Here is a 13,587-nt window from a genome sequence, read left to right as displayed (position 1 = left end):
TTCTCCACTCTGATACTACGACACTCAACTCAATTCACTATCAAACCAGACCGAGTCAAGAACGTAACGCCTGCCATTCGCAATAAATATCCGAGAAGCCAGCGTTCATTTCTTACTCTAACGTCACGCGGGGGTAAAAAAGTATGCGCGCTATATTTCCACGGCGAAACGAGTCGACCCGCGATCCATCGAGTTCGACGGGCCCTCCAAAGGAGAATCCAGAAGCCTCCCACCGGCTACTCCGATAAACTCGTCTGGAAGAATTAAATCGTTCCGCGGGGCAGCGTATCTCCGAGCCGCGTCTCCGCTTCCATTCATCTCGCGCGCCTCGGCCAATGTTGATTTATTTGGCCGATCTATTTCGCGCGGCTCATACATTTTAACGCGCGGCACCGTTCACCTGGGCCCACGCGATTCGTCATGATCCACCGATCGGTGCGATGCGATTTCCCGGTCGCGACTCTCAGCGAGCCGCGGAAGGGGCGGCTCGAGGTGGAGGGGTGAGGGTCGCGGAGGACCTAATGAGGTGGTTCGTTGAAAACGGTAACGGTTCGCGCGAACGGGACCCAAAGTGAGGGAACATCAAAGGGGACACCGGGCGTCTCCTCGGCCGCCGGTTCGAAGCCATCGCGAGCTAGTCGCTGGGAAAATATCATAAATCCACTTTGACGCTTCGCGCCTCGACGCTGTTGTGACGCTCGGTGTCGCCCGCTTCCCTCTCTCGCCCCTCCGCGGATTCTCTCATAATAAACGCCATTTATTTATACCGCGAGCGGAGCGTCCGGAACGAGGGTGGAGGAAAGATCGACGGCTACGCAGCAGTGGCGGAAAAACCGCGGTGCGACCGTAAATCGCGCGCCACCCTGATGTATGCGTATCGGCGCGCGGAAAACGAACATTAATAGAGGCGACTGTTATAGTCGCCGTCGGACCGGGTGACATACCACCCCGGGGTACACCGGTGTATTACTAATTATGTTACGACGTGGCGTCGCGGTCGTGTCACAACAACCGTCGCCGGATGCGGCAAGGCTCCTCCGGGGATATAAAAGCTTCCTCGTTGAGTTACGATTGTCGCGGCGGACGATCAAAGCCCGCGGTTGTCGGGACGACCCCGCGAAGACTCGAGTTTCGGCGGGCATGGAGTGGGGTGCCTGCGTCATTTCGCTGGGAAACGCCGAACGCGAGTTACGTTCGGCATGGGGGCGTTGAAAATTTGAATGCGGGAAGATGAACGGAGCAATTGAGGAATATGGATGGTAAAATAAGAGATTGAGGATGCGTAGGCATCTCTGATGCAATCAGTTTCAGGCTATTTGGATCTTGTGACGTGTATTGATAGTAGGTATATAGGTAGTGGAGTCTTAGAATCAGGTGGACGTTGTGGGAAGCATATTTGGAGCAGCAAGTCTCGAGTAGCCTGCACTCGCGAATTGAGTAGTTGAATCGATTATTGAATTTCTTATTTTTTTTTTATAAGATTTGTAAGATTTGTGTCTTCTTGCCCCTACTCGGAAGGCCCCATAGGGCCCCATTTTCCAAAAAGAGTTATGAAACGCTATATTTTAACGCGCAGAAGGTTCCAATTCCACTAGATGTCACCAAATACACATACCTATTCTATTTAACAAAATTGACAACTCATTCCTCCCACGCGTCCATCATAATAACACGCCAAGGATCTCGTTCCAACGGACCGACGTGGCAATACCCGCAACATCCTCGTAAGACCGATGCTATCTAAATCGTGGGTAAATTAGCATCGCGTTGATGATGTTGTGTCGTCGGACGCGAAAAGAAACCGGGCGGGACGTGGACGGACGCCGCGGCGTGCCTTTAATTGCGCTTTTTACGGTGAATTATCTCGTTAGACGACGGTGTCCCGCTGCTTTCAGAATGTTAATCCGCGCGCGGCCGTTGGGGCCCAATGCCAAGAACGCAGACAGCGCGTAGCGGGAACGGAGCGTTTCTTCTCCCGATATCGGCATCGGGCCCCGTGGTCCGGCTCTGGCCCCATAATCGACGTGCAGCCCACGGCGGATGGGCGAGATCCGAACGAGAAGTTTTTCACCTGGGGGCCCCTCTACGGAACACCGGGAACCCCGCTGGCGTAATTAACATTCGGCACGTTTAGCCAGCCCTGAAGGAGCTTCTTGCCACCGTCTGCCTCCCCCTCGCCCCGCCCCGGCCAGACACTGATTGAGACGTGACCAGTGGATGACGTGCCAGCGGCTTATACTCCGGCTGCTCTCTCTAGTCGCGTGTGTTAGGCCCGCGGGAGGACAGGGCGGCTGGTCCAGGTCGACGACACTCCGCAGAGATCCTTGAGTCCTGCGGCATTGGCAGCTGCGGGCTGCTTACGCGAGAAGTCGCGGGGAATGTCGGGGATGGTGTTGATTCGAACGACAAGATCTTTGGTTGGAGTTGAGTGTTTGTACGGATCAGTTCAATGTAGGCGGTGGTTGATGGTTTGGGCTAGACGCGTAGGTATCAGGGCTCTTACCATCCGGATATCCGAGTATCCGGATTGCTCGTTATAACTCGAAATCCGGAGCTCAGTATCCGGATATCCGTACTTGGATCCGTGTCTCCGAGTACCCGGTTTCGGATATTTTACTATCATCATGGCTGAATCAAGCTTTCTTTATATCGATTCTAATTAAAGAGAGCAAGTTTAACTGAAGTGATTAAAACAAGAAATGCGAAGGGAATTATATGAATATTTTATTTACAGTTATACATACACACTAAGATAATAACTTCCTATTTTGGTATGAAAAAACAAGTTTATTTACATTTTCCGGTGACAAACATGATTTTTTGGTGGTTACAATATTATCCGCTGTAAGGAAGATCCTCTCCGAAGTTACTGATGTTGCAGGTAAGCATACATGGGTATTTTTTTGTTAAGCAAGCGATTTTTGGAAATTTAGTTTCTCTTAATTTCCCTTAAATACTCTGGTACTCGAATCTAAATTAAATAACTATCCGGATATCCGAATATACATTTTGTGGGTATCCGAGTACTCGGATACTCAAGACTCGGACACCGAAGAGTCGGATATCCGTAAATCCGGGAAATAGTAAGAGCCCTGGTAGGTGTACGGTAGTTGTGTGAGTTTCGCTTGGGAATGTATGAAGGTTTGATTGGGTATAATTAGTGTTGGGAGCGGGTGCTTTATGTGAAGCGTTGGGTAAGGTGGATAGTAGATGAAGGAAGGGAAGCGCTGAGGCTGTCAGGATTGGTATGGTCGACTGTGACTGATATTTGTTGGAATGGCGACTGCACGTGTTTGATGATGACTAGTTGCGAGAGATGTGTGAATACGAGTACCATTAAGCTTCGAGTATAGAATACTGAAAGGGATATGTTAGAGATTATTATTATTATTATTATTATTATTATTATTAACGGGAAACCCTTTAGTGTACAGAGATACAAAATTATTACCATTACTACATAGAAAGATAAAAATAAGAGAAAGAAATAAAAAATATATATATAAAATAATAACATAAAAATAAAATAAAATAAAATAACAATGATAAATTAAGATGAGATAATAATAGATAACAAAAACATAACATAGAGATATGTATGAGTGGATGTCAAGGACTAAGGTGTGATAAAACGTCCGTTACTCGACAAATGGGACAATTACTTGTAGAATTAAACTGCTTTTCAAAGATTCCTCTTTCCGTCCGCAATTAATCGTGGGTTCAGTAATTCAAAGAACTCATCGATTAACAATCAGCAGGCAGGTATAAAGCCAACTAGAAAATATTAAATTTAATCAGAATTGTTTTAGGTATACGGACTTCATAGATTTCGCTCTCGGTGAATGTAGAGGCAGATACAGATCTCTTCTTCACGCCTGGATGCACTGTAAGGAAAGAACGGCGCCTAAAATCCTCCACGAGTGTGTCCCTGTGTAATGTTGCAGGCGTAGTGTTTCGTAACATGACCTGAACTCCCCGATCTCTCTAAAAGGAATGCGTTTTGTGACAACTGATGCGCGTCTGTTCATCGTCAATGGTACCCACATGTCACCAATCCTTGTTCCTACCCAAAGGATCCATGGACCGCCCGTCTTGTCTGTTAAAGTCGTTTTCGAAACAGCTGTAGTCCAGCTTATCCTTTGTAACGGCACCAATGAACAGGTCGACAGCAGCAGAGACGGGGTGAAAAGGAAAAACTGAAGTCGAGCATTCGAGGGAGCGATGAAATCACAAATAATATTCGTACGGAAGTAGAACTGCAGTGGACTGCTCCGGTCAATTCTCCCCTTCCCTCTCTTCTTTCAGTTCATCGACAAACTCCACTTAGGTTGTACGTTGCAGGACAATTGTAAAAGCAATTGTATTCAAATAGGTATTATATATTATATATTAATGATTCGTCAGCCTAGTTGAGGTAAAAACGTTGTTCAACGAAAAGGCAAGGCTAGGCTTTTTATAAAAAGGCTGATTTTACAATTGTCCTGCGACATACGAAGGGTAAGGGGGAAACATGGACTGTCACAAAACAGCTTTAACGAGAAAATTAGTTTTTAATACTTTAGTTCACCAGTAAAGAAGCAATTCGATGAAATTAATTTTCTTCTTAAATAATTTCTTGTTTCACTTTGACGACAGAAACTTGAAGCGTATGCGTAATTTGTTTTAACCCATCGTATATAAATACTTTCCTACGCTAGGCTATTGTTTTAAAAACGTGTGCGTGCGGACTGACCATGGGATCCGTGCAGTTCCAAATGGTGCGCACTATCGTAAGTTTTATTTTTTTATTAACTGTTCCAAAAATCTCTCCACTTTTTTTAAAAAGGCATTTATTAGTTGAAGACTTAACGAATCGAATGGTATTTTTTTTCAAGCCGGACCGTGGGTGGGAACGACGTCAAATCGCGATTTAAAATTTTGACGTCGATTACTGTTAAGATTATTAACAATAAACAAAATATTTTATATACGTCTCGAGAAAGCATTCCTTCAGCTTTAAAATGAACCCAAGACGGTGGCATTATCTTTAAAACTGACCGAGATATTAAAGTTTAAGTGATGACGCGTCAGCCGATTTTGTTTGAATTTTCGAAACCTTAACATTAAATATTTCGAAAACTATTTCACATAGGCAATTGAAATTTAGTATACTTTGTTTTTGCAAGGTTATCGACAAATGCTGTAAATTTGAAGAGAATCGGTGAAACTAAATTTTTCACCTATCCGTTTTGACGTGGAATAGCTCTCTTACATCTTTATTTATATCTTTTTCTCCTCTAAATATATTTAAAATTTTCTTTTTGCGCATTAAAGTCAACGAAATGTCGCTTAGAAATTAAAACAAAAATTAAGTCTATATTCATTTATAACTTCAGAATGTGCGTTTGAAGAAAGGCCTGATTTGGGCTGTTGAGGGTAACCTACCCCCTTAACCAGTACCTATACCAAACATTTAACGTCATCTTACGGAGGTATTTGAACGTTATAACCCTTTGTGATTCGATAGTTCTGTAATCCCAGTTGCCACCAACAAACTATGCTATAAATCGCAAAATCACGAAAAATGGACATTCCCCATTTTCCCCTTACCCTTCATCTTACCTATATGTACATAAAACGGAGCAAAGAACCTCCAGGATCACTCAATGAAACAACAAAATTCATTTCCCCCAAAGCAAAAGCAGCACAGAATTCTAACCTATGATAATGTAAACAGCAGACATTTGAACACGTTATACTGGAAGCACGTTGGTCCCGACCAGATAAATTTCGTTCCCTACGTTCGACCCCCACAGAAGTATCCCGCAACCAGAATACTCGACCGTTTCCCCCCATCGAGCAGCGAACGAGTGAAGCTGGACGAGGACGAGCAGCGACGTGGACGTCCCGAGGATTGATTCGTCATCCATCGGGGCCCAGGGGCTAGCGTGTTTTTTGCCCGCGATCCCCCGACTAGTCACCAGTCATCTTCCACGTCGTAGTTTTCGTCTTCTTGTCCCCCGAGTCGTGGCTCGGTCCGGAGTCGTTTAATTAAATACAGTTTTTCATCGGTCGGGCCGAATCCGCGGGCCTGGCTGCCCGCTGGGACGCGTAGGGAACCGCGATCGGTAACCGCCGGCAAATAAATCAAAAGGGGGAACGAGAAGGGGCCCGGCGTCGCCGTTCCAACGGCCACCGTCGCTTCCTGGAACGCAAACACGAGTCGCCGATATAATTAGTGGCCGCGCGTGTCCACCTTCCGACCATCGTTTTCCCCTTCGAGCCAGCTCTCCAGGGAACCGTCCGCGCTCAGAGGAAAACTCGCGAGCCAGCCTCGTGTGAACCAGGCCTAATGATCACCGAGAATCCAACGAGAATCGACCTGTCGGCGCCGTTTGGGAACTCAAATTTTTATCTCGAGAACCTTCTCGCATTTCTCCACCGAGCCCATGCGTTTCCTGTCCGCAGCTTAGGTTCTCGCGCGAAGAGCTCCTAAGAGCGCTTCGTTTGCTTCGTTCGCTTGCTCGAAGAGCTGCGGAACGGTGTCAGTGTTGGAACGCGACAGTTCTGATAAACTAAAGGAACTGGATGGATGTGACTGGTGGCCCACAGCAGTGGCACACTCAGGATTTAATCTTGGGGGCAGCCGAGTTGAAGGGATACCTACAAATATTTTTAATACAAATTCGATAAAACTCCACAGGTGATTATGACAATTTATTTAAAAAACTAAACTCGAGGTTTCTTTTCTTTTTACAATGCTCTTGAATTACTTCGCGATTACATTAATCTCTTTCTTCCTTTTCCTTTGGGAGGTGCTAGGGCCCCTTTGCCTCCCCTTAGGCTGCTCCACTGGCCCAGAATGTTAGCTGCGGAGAATATTCACGGAATGTGAATAATGTCTGATAGGTGGGAAAATTGGAAAGGTTTAGACGTTTGAAGTAACGGGGGAAAGCGTCCATCGGAGGAGTTTATAAAAAGTTCGAAAGAGATTAAAAGTCCCCCGGTTGTCAGGCTCGCCTCAAGACAGGGAGAGGTCGTCCCACGGGGTCGTTATAATGATTGATGTCTTTCATATCCAAAACCGTCCCCGACGAATGTTCTAATGCCTCGCTTCGCCAGACATCGTTTTACACGCTCCAGCGTCCCGTATAATGTACGCGGGGCTAAAAAGCAGCAGGCGTTTTGCTGGTGGAAATATCACCGTATCTCGGTATCGACATACTGTCGTCAGTCTTAGCTCTTCGCGAACGAGCACTGAACGACACTTGCGATGTATACAGGTAACTTCATACGCGAGTGGTGACCATGCACCACTGGACGAACCGAATGAGAAATATTTGGTGGAGACATACTAGCCCCAGCCTTGATCACCAGATGAGTATACACAAATTTAAGCTTTGCAATGCGAACTGAACAGGGTGGATCACTTTAGTAACTCAAGGCTACAGAAAGCTGATCATTCAACTATAACGAATCCCAATCCCCCTGAGCCAACTAATCCTCAAACTCCCAAACTGGCAATAAAAGCATCGAAGCACTCGCCGAGTCGAAGGCAGCACCCAGTACACCTACTCGCGTGCGACGAGCGACATGGGCGTATCTTTAACAGTGCAACATATAAATATTTACGTACGTGGGAGCCACAGTGGTGGGTTCAGGTTTTAAAAACAATGATACAAGCTTCACACCTGACTCTGAATTATTCTATTTTCCCAGCAGCTTTCGCATTACCATAACTGCTCGCTCTTCCACCACACGCGATCCCACACTCACGCTCCTCTTGTTTTTAACTCCTAAATCCTGCCCGAAGTGAAGTCCTACATCGGACGTTACACCTTGTATATTTGATACTCGTAAATCGCGCGCCCTCAGCGGGCCCGTAATTCAGCGGACGCTCGAGGAAGCCTCGTAGAGAGGCATCAACGTTCATCCCGGACGATTAAATAAGTCATATCGTCGCGGGCCCTAACGAAGCGCCGCGGCATCCGCGTCGCTCGGCGTCGTCTGTCGCGGTTGTCGGCTGCCAGCGAACCGGCCTTCTTTTTCTGCCGCCCCTTTCTTCCACCCTGTCGAGATACCCGTGCGCCTCTTCTGCAACGCTGCCTGCTCCAGACGCAGTATTTATAAACAAGCACGAGCCTGCCGACCCGACAGAGATTCGTGGTCCTCTGCAGCACGTGGACGAGGCTCGGTGACGATGCGTCTTCCCTATCCCGTCGCTGCGAGACCCAGGGCTGTGGACACGATTCGTTTCGTCAAATTTATCCGCTACAGGCTAGCAACATGCCTGCAGAGTTGAGAACTTTGTTTGATAGGTTCTAGTTATCACTCGCGTGGAGGTCGAGTTTGGTACTCCGAGGCCTTTTAATCGAATTTTAAGAATAGAGCGTATTGAGTACGGTTTCTTTAAGGGGTTGTACCTAGTCAGGCGGCCGAAATGAGGCGAATGTTTGTGAATTTTTTTTGACAAAGCGGGAACATATGTTTTTACAAAACATTTTGCGCTTGAAGGAGAAACATTTAAGGAACATTTGGTAATTTTTTCGTAAGAAAATATTTACGTTTATGATAAAGTAACAACTGACATCCAAGAAGCATTGTTAAATATTTGGCTTTGCGGTGAGCACTGCCATTCGGAATCAGATTATCTAAAATGAAAAAGCAAAACAGATTTCGTTAGTGTATCCTCAGATTGACGGAGAGAATTTTCCGAAATATTAATTTAAAACAAAATGGCGGCTATTTAAAGTTGAAATCCTGATTTTTTTCGCGGCTATTTACAGTTGAAATCCTGATTTCTTTCGCGTGATTTTTGCACGAAAAAATCAGGATTTCAACTTTAAATAGCCGCTATTTTGTTTTAAAATAATATTTCGGAAAATTCTCTCCATCAACCTGAGGATACATTAATATACTAACGAAATCTTTTTGGTTTTTTGATTTTAGATAATCCGATTCCGAATGACAGTGCTCACCACAAAATCAAATATTTAAAAATGCTTTTTGGATGTCGGTTGTTACTTTATTATAAATCTAAATATTTTTCCACGAAAAAATTACCAAATGTTCTTTATACGTTGCTCTTTTAAGCGCAAAATGTTTTGTAAAAATATATGCTCCCGCTTTTCAAAAAAAAAATCACAAACATTCGCCTCATTTCGGCCGCCTGACTAGGTCGAAAAATGGATTTTTTTTCAATTTTCGAAAGTAAATATTTCTAAGAATCCACTGTATAAGTTTGCTGTCATTATTTCGAATATTTAGTTTAATTCTTTGTATAAAAAAATCCCCAAAATTCATCTATATTTGACGCGTTACAGTGGATACCCTCTTAATTCCTGAAGAAGAACGTTTATAATTCACATTTCGGATGACTGTGAGCACCAGAATCTCTTGATATATTATTTAAAATTTTAAAAGGATTTTTTAAAGGACACTGAAATGATATTGAATATTCATACAGAAATGAGATCACGCGTGGTCTCCCGTTCCCCAGGCAAACGTTTCGAACCACAATGGACCCATCCACGGGATCAGACAGACAAGCGCTCCCACTAAACCTGACATCCGAGCAGTTCGACGGACAATTACCATCGCGCAACAATGCTGTCTCGTTGCAGCTCCGTTATGGCCGCCGGTCGTTAATTCAACTTTTAACGGTGCTCCCATCGGATTCCTGGGGCCACTCGCGTAGACAGCCCCGTTAACCGGTTAAAAATTGATTCTATACCAGCGGCGGGGGCCGTCTGTCCCCCGGCGAGCCTCTCTTTCCGTTCCTCTAAACTGTAGCCGCTTTGACAGACTGGCGGCTGGCGTGAAAACGCTCGCCAATTAACCCGCGGTGAATTATGCACCGCCCCTTGCCCACTAATTTAGTAGGTGACTTATGTCGTACTTGCCAGGCGACAAGTCTTGGGACGAATTCGAGTACCTCGCTGAACGGTAAGCTTCCCTCTGCCCTCTTCTTTTTCGTCTCCTCCTTCCTCCTCCTCCTCCTCCTCTTCTTCTTCTTCTTCTTCTGCGTTTGCTGCTCCCTCCCGATAGTCCATCCGCGTCACACCTTCGCCATTTCGTCGTCGCGTGGTTCTCTGTCGGTGGATCGACGACGAAACGGCCCTGGTGTCGCGGAGCAGCCGGACATCCGGCAACTCGCGAGCCTCCTTTGAAGTCTTTGAGCGGACGAGTTCGCGGGATCGTACGCCGAATGAAATATCGCCGCGGCACTCTCTGCTCGTAGACGCGTCGCGAGCGGACCTGGGCTTCAACAACGCCGGCGAGGACGCTCCGCTACGAGGGATTACTCCATGGTCGAAATCGGTTTATTGCTGGCCGAATATCGCGCCTTTCGACGCTGCTCTTCGGTCTTTAGCCGGGGATCGTGATTCTGCGGCTGCGTTCACTTTCGGATGGCTGTCGACGGGTTGAAGGAAATATGAGCGAAGGATTTGTTGGGTGATAAGAATTTCTGGGCTTTACGGGGGATTTCGGAGTCTGTCCACGATCTGGGTCACTTGGGACGTTGTAATTTATTGTTTAATGCTTTTACTGCCTTGCAAGTTGAATACTTAAACTTTGGGGGTTCCGAAAAACTTATTCACTGTCTTAGATTTGGGACATTGCTATTTTCAAGTATCACCTCTCGATTCCTTCTTCCAAGGATATTCCGGAATTAAAGTTGCCAACGGCGTTATTTATTACACAATTTGCTGCTCAAAGTACACGAGTATTCCAACCCATCTATCCAATAAAATTGCATTTGTACCGAAGGAGACTTCTGGAAATAAACTGATCATGCTAGAAATCTGCTAATATCATCTGCAGCAAGCGTTAGTTGGCGATTTAATGTTAATTAAGATTCGTCGATTCACGGTTTTCCAACAAGTTGCTGTTAGACTGCCGGCCGAAGGGGGACGCGCCGCGGATGGGAACGGCCACGCGACTTTTTCAAGTAATCGCGCAGGAAGTCGAAGAGTTACTGCCTGCCGTTGGTATTCGGCCATACGATGGTTTATTCAGGAACAATAGATAGTCCGCGGTATCCGGGGACCTACGTCGAAGAGGAACGGCCGCATCAAACATTCGATACCGAGGCCACAAATCGGAAAGGCAGACGTCGACAATATATTATGATCGTCACGGACGTACCCGGCGTTCTTTACCGATTCAGCTGCTGGTTACTCGAGCATCCACATCGTGCGGGCAAGAAAAAGAAAGGAAAATGTTCGCCATATCATTTCGAGGAATTTCCACGTGGCCGCTTTTAACTTCATATCGCGCTTAATGCATCGAATTGACGCTGATGAAGAGGTAGCGCGATTTTTTACTGCTGGCACACTTTGATTTATGCGACTAATCAAGCGGTGATTTAGTGATTTAGTGATTTGGTGATGCGGTGATTCAGTGATGCGGTGATTCAGTGATTCAGTGATTCAGTAATTCAGCGATTTACCGATTTAGTGATTTAGTGATTTAGTGATTTAGTGATTTAGTGATTTAGTGATTAGTGATTTAGCGATTAGTGATTTAGCGATTAGCGATTAGCGATTTAGCGATTTAGCGATTTAGCGATTTAGCGATTTAGCGATTTAGCGATTTAGCGATTTAGCGATTTAGCGATTTAGTTATTTAGTCACTTCTTCACTTTTGAATAATCTCTTTTGACCCCCTTCGTTTCCTCCGCAGCGTCACGTTTCAATTGTACAAGAAAGTCGTTGCAGAAAGCGTGTTATCATTTAAACCGTTACGTTCCAGAGAGATAAACGAGAAAGGATTAAGGTTGAACTGAAAAAAGGAGCATCAAAATGGCACTTCAATCGACGCGAACGTGGTAGCAAAATTCAAGGAGAAATCCAAATTAGCACACCTTCAAACTTGGCAATGAAACATACCTACTTATTTTAACTGAATTTCCGTTATCACTGTTACAAGTTGCAATTTCCTACAATAGTGAAATTTTCTTAACACTCACCCTGCACCCCCGTATAGTAACGCCATCCCCAAAGTCCTTCTATCCTCACACCTAATCCCATCGTATAATACCCATTCTACTCCTACACAATACACACTCGTCAACGATTCAACGATCCAACACACGAAAACTCGCAAGACAACCGGTCATCCCTTCACCACCATCCCCACTGATAACCTAATGTGTTGGCACGTACGATCCCACGAACGATTTCGACATATCAGCGTGTCCCGGATTCGAAGGAATCTGCGACCAAGAGACAGCCCTGTTTCCCGGGGCTAGAACGCTCATTGTAAAACACGTCCCCGTCCTTTTCCCCGGGGCAAGCGTATCTTGGCGCAACCGCGTCTCGTGTGTCGAAAGGTAGCGTACCCGTGTAGGAGGTGAATAATGAATGGCAGCGTCGAAACAACTTGCTGGACCAGCGTGGAGGATCAGGAGGACGCGTTCTCTGTGTATACGTGGCCGGTGCTCGAGGGGGTGGGTGGCCAGGCGGGAGCAGTTACCGGCGCGAGTTCCGGGTGGAACGACATGAAAAATTAACGGGCCCGCGTTTTGACGTCGCGTCAAACTTTCGTTGTACAGGTGATAGATCGTCCCGCGACCGCGCAGATTACTCTCGAAGCGGTCCACCCGGAGGGGGCGGACGGGGCCGGACAGGAAAGACGGTTTTGAATCTCTCTCTTAACGACCGTCGCGGACAAATCCGAATTTTACGAGCGACACGCTCCTCACGCATCCCTCTACCTGTCCACTCCGCCGGCAACGAATCTCACCGGGATAAGTACTTTTCGGAAGATTTATTGCCGCTCCGCGATCGCCACAAAATTGCTGACCACAACGCGCCCGTACACACTCGAGCGAGGTCGTTTGCGCAAGTATGTGAAGCTTTTGTATGGATTTTCAGGTAGCCGGACTTGGCTAACTGTTTTGCGGCTGACGGGGACTGGAGTCGTAGCGTTTTGTTGTAGATCTTTTTGGGGAAGTAGTTCTAGTAATATGCAAATTTTAAATTTAGATCGTACGTGACTGGAACTGTCTGTTTCGTCGCTAGTGTTAAGTTCCTATGGGATTAGAAAGTAATTATGGCAAATTCCAATTTCAGTGACTGCAGGTGGTACAAGAAACAGAGTAGGATGTCCGCGGACAAGTCACAGGCCATCTTCCGATTGCCCCTGCGTAAAGCGCGCAAGCCGCCGCTTGCAGCGAATTCGCGACAAGCCTGAAGACAAACTGATAACACAGGCCGTCTCGCCCCGCCTGTCCCCGGCTCCCCGTCACCGTGAAAAACTTCAATTAAACGGCGTAATAAAAAAGTTGAAAAGAAGAGGAAGCCTAATAAAAATCTTTTTCCCGCCTACGACTCCGTTAATTACCATAAGTTAATTATAACGACGTGAAAGCACCGTCGGCCAACCCCCTTCGTCGGTTCTCCATGGCACTTCCACCCTCTCTGCTTACATAAGCGCGCACATAACGTGTATATAAGCAGGCACATATACGCGCGGCGTGTATATGTGTATATTGCGTCAGTGCGAGAACCTGCCGCCCAACCCCCGTTCATATTTACGAGGCGAACTTTGCTTTAAACCTGCCGATGTTTTAACTTTATCGCGACCGAAGTATGATTTTACGAG

Source organism: Andrena cerasifolii, chromosome 1 (assembly GCF_050908995.1).
Source record: "Andrena cerasifolii isolate SP2316 chromosome 1, iyAndCera1_principal, whole genome shotgun sequence".
NCBI lineage: Eukaryota > Metazoa > Arthropoda > Insecta > Hymenoptera > Andrenidae > Andrena > Andrena cerasifolii.
This window is presented reverse-complemented; position numbering follows the sequence as displayed.